This window comes from Bombus huntii, unplaced genomic scaffold, assembly GCF_024542735.1.
Source record: "Bombus huntii isolate Logan2020A unplaced genomic scaffold, iyBomHunt1.1 ctg00000203.1, whole genome shotgun sequence".
NCBI lineage: Eukaryota > Metazoa > Arthropoda > Insecta > Hymenoptera > Apidae > Bombus > Bombus huntii.
This window is the reverse complement of record NW_026099432.1, coordinates 8449-15000: the sequence shown is the minus strand read 5'-3', so window position 1 is coordinate 15000 and position 6552 is coordinate 8449. Positions and strand designations below refer to the sequence as shown.

The 6552-nt window shown below is 48.5% G+C and overlaps 2 non-coding genes across 2 annotated transcripts; both read right to left on the bottom strand.

The window, feature by feature from the left end:
* Positions 1-879: 879 nt before the first annotated feature.
* LOC126877645 (5.8S ribosomal RNA) lies at positions 880-1034 on the bottom strand. The gene has a single exon (XR_007695214.1). It is a non-coding gene; the product is annotated as a 5.8S ribosomal RNA (ribosomal RNA).
* Positions 1035-4420: 3386 nt separating this feature from the next.
* On the bottom strand, positions 4421-6343 carry LOC126877648 (small subunit ribosomal RNA). Its single transcript, XR_007695217.1, has one exon. It is a non-coding gene; the product is annotated as a small subunit ribosomal RNA (ribosomal RNA).
* Positions 6344-6552: the final 209 nt, after the last annotated feature.

Genomic DNA, 6552 nt, shown 5'->3' with positions numbered 1-6552 from the left:
GAGCGTGTAAAACGCAACGACGACCCATCGATGCGACGGTCCTCGTTGTTGTCAGTCGCTTTCGCGAAGAGACGGAGTGGGCATTCGATCCCTGGGGCTGTACGAGAGTCTTAAGAAAAGACGGTAGATTATGGCAAAGTTTCGCACGCCATCGAGTTTAGGTTTTTTTTTTGGTTCTCTCTTCTCTCCTCTCTCGACCGAGTTCCCATATTTGCTTTCTCTCTCAGTCTCGCCAAATATAATATTCTTTTAAGACGACGTCGGGGGCGCGGACCTTCGTGCGTCGAACACCGGCAAACGTAGCATATATCGCCTGATATGAAAAAAAAATCGGTCACGAGGAGAACACTACGAGTATATACGTTCGATAACCGATACACGAAGCGGTGCATAAGCGGGCGGTCGCCCTCGTAAGGACGACTCACGACGCCGCGAGCACTCACGCAGGTCCGTGACCGGTTCTCTCCGCTCTTATTCGTATCCCTTCGTATACCTTCGTCCGACTCTGAAACGTTCTCTTATAATTTTTAAGAAGAACGACGGCGGGTTGTCAAGGCAAGAAGGGACAGAGAGAGACAGAGGTAGAGTTTCGTAGTCTCCCGTGAACACGATAGATTATATATCGAGCATGCGTACGACTTGCACGGTCTCTGCACGACCGCGACGAACGCCGACGAGCGTCCAACAATCGCTCGTACGTCGCGTATGTTCTCTCCGTCCGCTCTTATTCGTATCCTCGTTCTTGTACCTTCGTCCGACTCTGAAACGTTCTCTTATATAAAGAAGAACGACGGCGGGTTGTTAAGGCAAGAAGGGACAGAGAGAGACAGATACGGAGAGTAACGATACGCAACGCAAGCAGTCTTAGGTTTACGTGAGCAACCCTCAGCCAGGCGTGGTCCAGGAATTGTATCCGTGGACCGCAATGTGCGTTCGAAATGTCGATGTTCATGTGTCCTGCAGTTCACACGTTGACGCGCAATTAGCTGCGTTCTTCATCGACCCACGAGCCAAGTGATCCACCGTTCAGGGTAATCTTTTATAAATTTACAACAGTTCAATACTCAAATGTACTCTTCTCGGTTCTAGCGAAGCCGAGTTCCGTCACGTTCGACCAACGGGAATCGAACGCGCAGAAGTCGCCATAGGATTGACGACACAAAAACGTTCGAAAAAAAAAGAAAACGACGAACGCGCGAAGATACGCGCGTTCGCCGGCCGGGCGTAAAGTACATTATGATATATAACAACCATCGAGATCGAAGCTCCGTTCGTCAGGAAACGACGGGGATATATACACCCGATTCTGAATCCTCTGTACAGCACACGATCTCGCGAACGAGTAAGCACGGTGGCTAGCCCATGTTATATATGTGTTTGATTCTACTCTCTCGTCCAATTATTCAAGAAACAGCGCGCGTGCATCTCTCCATCGTTCGGGTGATAGTAAAGATTCGATGGGATTCGCGCGGCCGTCCGCCTCGAGCGGTCTTTCGTCCCAATATCCAGAAGCAGAGTTTGAAAAACTCTAGCGACGGCACGGGTGTCCGACTCACGACATCGAGGTTTCGAAGCCGGCGATCCCCTCCGAACGGATGGCGACCACGCGACCGACTGAAAGCATGAAAAATCGACGAAAGATAGAACACATCTCCGTTCGGGTGGTGTTTTTTCTTTAAAAAAAAAAAAAAAAACAAAAATTCGATGGGACTCGCAGCCATCGTCCTCGCGCGGTCTTTCGTCCCGATATCCAGAAGCAGAGTTTGAAAAACTCTAGCGACGGCACGGGTGTCCGACTCACGACAACGAGGATAGACAGCCGGTCCCCTCCGAACGGGTTATGCGATGATAAACTCGATGAAACTTTAGTCTCGTTCAGGTAGTGTGTGTCTTGTAAATCAAAAATTCGATGGGACACGCATCCATCGTCCTCGCGCGGTCTTTCGTCCCAACATCCAGAAGCAGAGTTTGAAAAACTCTAGCGACGGCACGGGTGTCCGACTCACGACAACGAGGATAGACAGCCGGTCCCCTCTGAACGGTATATTATATATGAGATGATAGACGACAAACTGGATGAAACTTTAAGTCTCGTTCAGGTAGTGTGTAAATCAAAAATTCGATGGGACTCGCATCCGTCGTCCTCGCGCGGTCTTTCGTCCCGATATCCAGAAGCAGAGTTTGAAAAACTCTAGCGACGGCACGGGTGTCCGACTCACGACAACGAGGAAAGACAGCCGGTCCCCTCTGAACGGTATATTATATGAAACTTTAAGTCTCGTTCAGGTAGTGTGTAAGTCAAAAATTCGATGGGACTCGCATCCGTCGTCCTCGCGCGGTCTTTCGTCCCGATATCCAGAAGCAGAGTTTGAAAAACTCTAGCGACGGCACGGGTGTCCGACTCACGACAACGAGGATAGACAGCCGGTCCCCTCTGAACGGTATATTATATATGCGATGATAGACGACAAACTGGATGAAACTTTAAGTCTCGTTCAGGTAGTGTGTAAATAAAAAATTCGATGGGACTCGCATCCGTCGTCCTCGCGCGGTCTTTCGTCCCGATATCCAGAAGCAGAGTTTGAAAAACTCTAGCGACGGCACGGGTGTCCGACTCACGACAACGAGGAAAGACAGCCGGTCCCCTCTGAACGGTATATTATATGAAACTTTAAGTCTCGTTCAGGTAGTGTGTAAGTCAAAAATTCGATGGGACTCGCATCCGTCGTCCTCGCGCGGTCTTTCGTCCCGATATCCAGAAGCAGAGTTTGAAAAACTCTAGCGACGGCACGGGTGTCCGACTCACGACAACGAGGATAGACAGCCGGTCCCCTCTGAACGGTATATAATATGAAACTTTAAGTCTCGTTCAGGTAGTGTGTAAGTCAAAAATTCGATGGGACTCGCATCCGTCGTCCTCGCGCGGTCTTTCGTCCCGATATCCAGAAGCAGAGTTTGAAAAACTCTAGCGACGGCACGGGTGTCCGACTCACGACAACGAGGATAGACAGCCGGTCCCCTCTGAACGGTATATAATATACATTATGCGACGGTAGACGATCAACTAGACGAAACTTTAGTCTCGTTCAGGTGGTGTAAAAAAAATTCGATGGGATACGCACGCACGGCTGTCGTCGTCCTCGAGCGGTCTTTCGTCCCAATATCCAGAAGCAGAGTTTGAAAAACTCTAGCGACGGCACGGGTGTCCGACTCACGACATCGAGGCTTCGAAGCCGGCGGCGTTCCCCTCTGAACGAACTTCGGCTAGACTAGTTACGAATCGTTGCTACACATCGTCTTCATCGTCGTCGTCGTCGACATCGACATCATCATCATATCATCATCATCATCATCATCATCATCATCGGTCATCGTCGCATAGCGGGCCAACATCCACGCGATGCGTCTTCGTTCTAGGTTACCCGATCCACGAGTATGTTACACGTGGTTTCGTTATTTCGAACGAAACGACATACGAAGAGCACACGCCCTTTGGGTAGGAAGCACGTTTCGAGAACGACGAGAGTTTCGATGAAAGAGACGAGAGAAGTCGACGCAGAAGGTATCCATGGATCTTCGAAGAGAACCTTCGAAGATGTATATCGGTATCCTTTCGCTCTGCGCGACTCGCTACAAGTTCTTTCGCTCTCGTCGACTCGTTCTAGACGCTTCGTTCGATCCCAAAGAGGAGTCTTCGATATGTCCCGTTGCTAGGAGGAGAACAAACGCAACACAGACCACGAAACATAGAAGAGAATAGGCGAGCATGATCACTCCGACACGAGGCACTTTAGAGATTTTCTTATTAGTTTGCATGGACTTTTATATTTCGTTTGTACGGTTTCCACGATGCAAATACGAAATACGAGATCGTGACGGCGGGTCTTTCTGTGTACGGCCTCTCGCAGGCGCCACGACTGCATTTCTCTTTACACCTGGTTTCCATCGTAATTTTTTCGTTTGATATCGAGCCTTAACTTTTGTTGGCTCTTTCGAAGCTAGAGTTCCCTTTTATTAGAATTTCATATATATATATATTATATGTTATATGTTTTATTCGGAGACGGCGGGTCTTTCTGTTTACGACCTCACGCAGGCGCCTCGAATAAGTTTCATTCGCATTTCGTTTTTATACTTGTATATATATATCTCTTCATCCCGATGATCGAGAGAGAGTGCCACCTTCTCTTCGTATAATTCCGTAGCTGGAGGGTCGTCTCCTCCTTAAGAATATTTCTATTCGTGCCAACGGAGGTTGCCAAGCTCCCTGGCGTTTTCGTTTGTTAAAGTATATAGCTTGTTAATACGTCGTATATACTTTCGTCGATACAGGAGGAGTACGGCTCCTTACCGACCATTGTGATATATATTTCATAGTTTTTATATGTGTTCAAGTCAAATTCTTTTGGTATCGTATCGTTAATGATCCTTCCGCAGGTTCACCTACGGAAACCTTGTTACGACTTTTACTTCCTCTAAATGATCAAGTTTGGTCATCTTCCCGGTAACATCGGCAATGCTTATCACATTGGCCGCGCACCAGTCCGAAGACCTCACTAAATCATTCAATCGGTAGTAGCGACGGGCGGTGTGTACAAAGGGCAGGGACGTAATCAACGCGAGCTTATGACTCGCGCTTACTGGGAATTCCTCGTTCATGGGGAATAATTGCAAGCCCCAATCCCTAGCACGAAGGAGGTTCAGCGGGTTACCCGGGCCTTTCGGCCAGGGAAAACACGCTGATTCCTTCAGTGTAGCGCGCGTGCGGCCCAGAACATCTAAGGGCATCACAGACCTGTTATTGCTCAATCTCGTGCGGCTAGAAGCCGCCTGTTCCTCTAAGAAGATTTGTTTGTACGTTGGTAGTAAAAACCCACCGACCGAAGCCGGGGGCCTTCGAGATACCATAAGTTACGTCTATTTAGCAGGCTAGAGTCTCGTTCGTTATCGGAATTAACCAGACAAATCGCTCCACCAACTAAGAACGGCCATGCACCACCACCCACCGAATCAAGAAAGAGCTATCAATCTGTCAATCCTTCCGGTGTCCGGGCCTGGTGAGGTTTCCCGTGTTGAGTCAAATTAAGCCGCAGGCTCCACTCCTGGTGGTGCCCTTCCGTCAATTCCTTTAAGTTTCAGCTTTGCAACCATACTTCCCCCGGAACCCAAAAGCTTTGGTTTCCCGGAAGCTGCCCGCCGAGTCATCGGAGGAACTTCGGCGGATCGCTGGCTGGCATCGTTTATGGTTAGAACTAGGGCGGTATCTGATCGCCTTCGAACCTCTAACTTTCGTTCTTGATTAATGAAAACATTTTTGGCAAATGCTTTCGCTTCTGTCCGTCTTGCGACGATCCAAGAATTTCACCTCTAACGTCGCAATACGAATGCCCCCATCTGTCCCTATTAATCATTACCTCGGGGCTCCGAAAACCAACAAAATAGAACCGAGGTCCTATTCCATTATTCCATGCACACAGTATTCAGGCGAAGGTAGCCTGCTTTAAGCACTCTAATTTGTTCAAAGTAAACGTATCGGCCCACCTCGACACTCAGTGAAGAGCACCGCGATGGGATATTAGTTGGACCGCCCGCGAGGAGCTAAGCCCACCGATAGGACGTACCACATAATGCCAGTTAAACACCGCGAGCGGTGAACCGACACTGTGACACACAGATTCAACTACGAGCTTTTTAACCGCAACAACTTTAATATACGCTATTGGAGCTGGAATTACCGCGGCTGCTGGCACCAGACTTGCCCTCCAATTGGTCCTCGTTAAAGGATTTAAAGTGTACTCATTCCGATTACGGGGCCTCGGATGAGTCCCGTATCGTTATTTTTCGTCACTACCTCCCCGTGCCGGGAGTGGGTAATTTGCGCGCCTGCTGCCTTCCTTGGATGTGGTAGCTGTTTCTCAGGCTCCCTCTCCGGAATCGAACCCTGATTCCCCGTTACCCGTTACAACCATGGTAGGCGCAGAACCTACCATCGACAGTTGATAAGGCAGACATTTGAAAGATGCGTCGCCGGTGCTAGATGACCATGCGATCAGCACAAAGTTATTCAGAGTCACCAAAACAAACGATGGACGGACAGACGAGCCATCCGCCACCGATTGGTTTTGATCTAATAAAAGCATTCCTACCATCTCTGGTCGGAATCTGTTTGCATGTATTAGCTCTAGAATTACCACAGTTATCCAAGTAAATGTAGGTATGATCTAAGAAACCATAACTGATTTAATGAGCCATTCGCGGTTTCACCTTAATGCGGCATGTACTGAGACATGCATGGCTTAATCTTTGAGACAAGCATATGACTACTGGCAGGATCAACCAGGGATCTTATTCGTATAACAATTCTTATAAATTTCGTTTAAGTTCTCTTCGTGTCGTAGGTGGGACGTAAGCACCGTACGACGAGACTTTTCGTTCTTAAGATAGATATATCTATAAAATATATCTCCTAGCGACGTTCGAGATACACCCATAGTTCAGTAATAATCTTCGAACGCCGCTCGCAGCCACTTTGTAATTCTCAACTCCACCTCC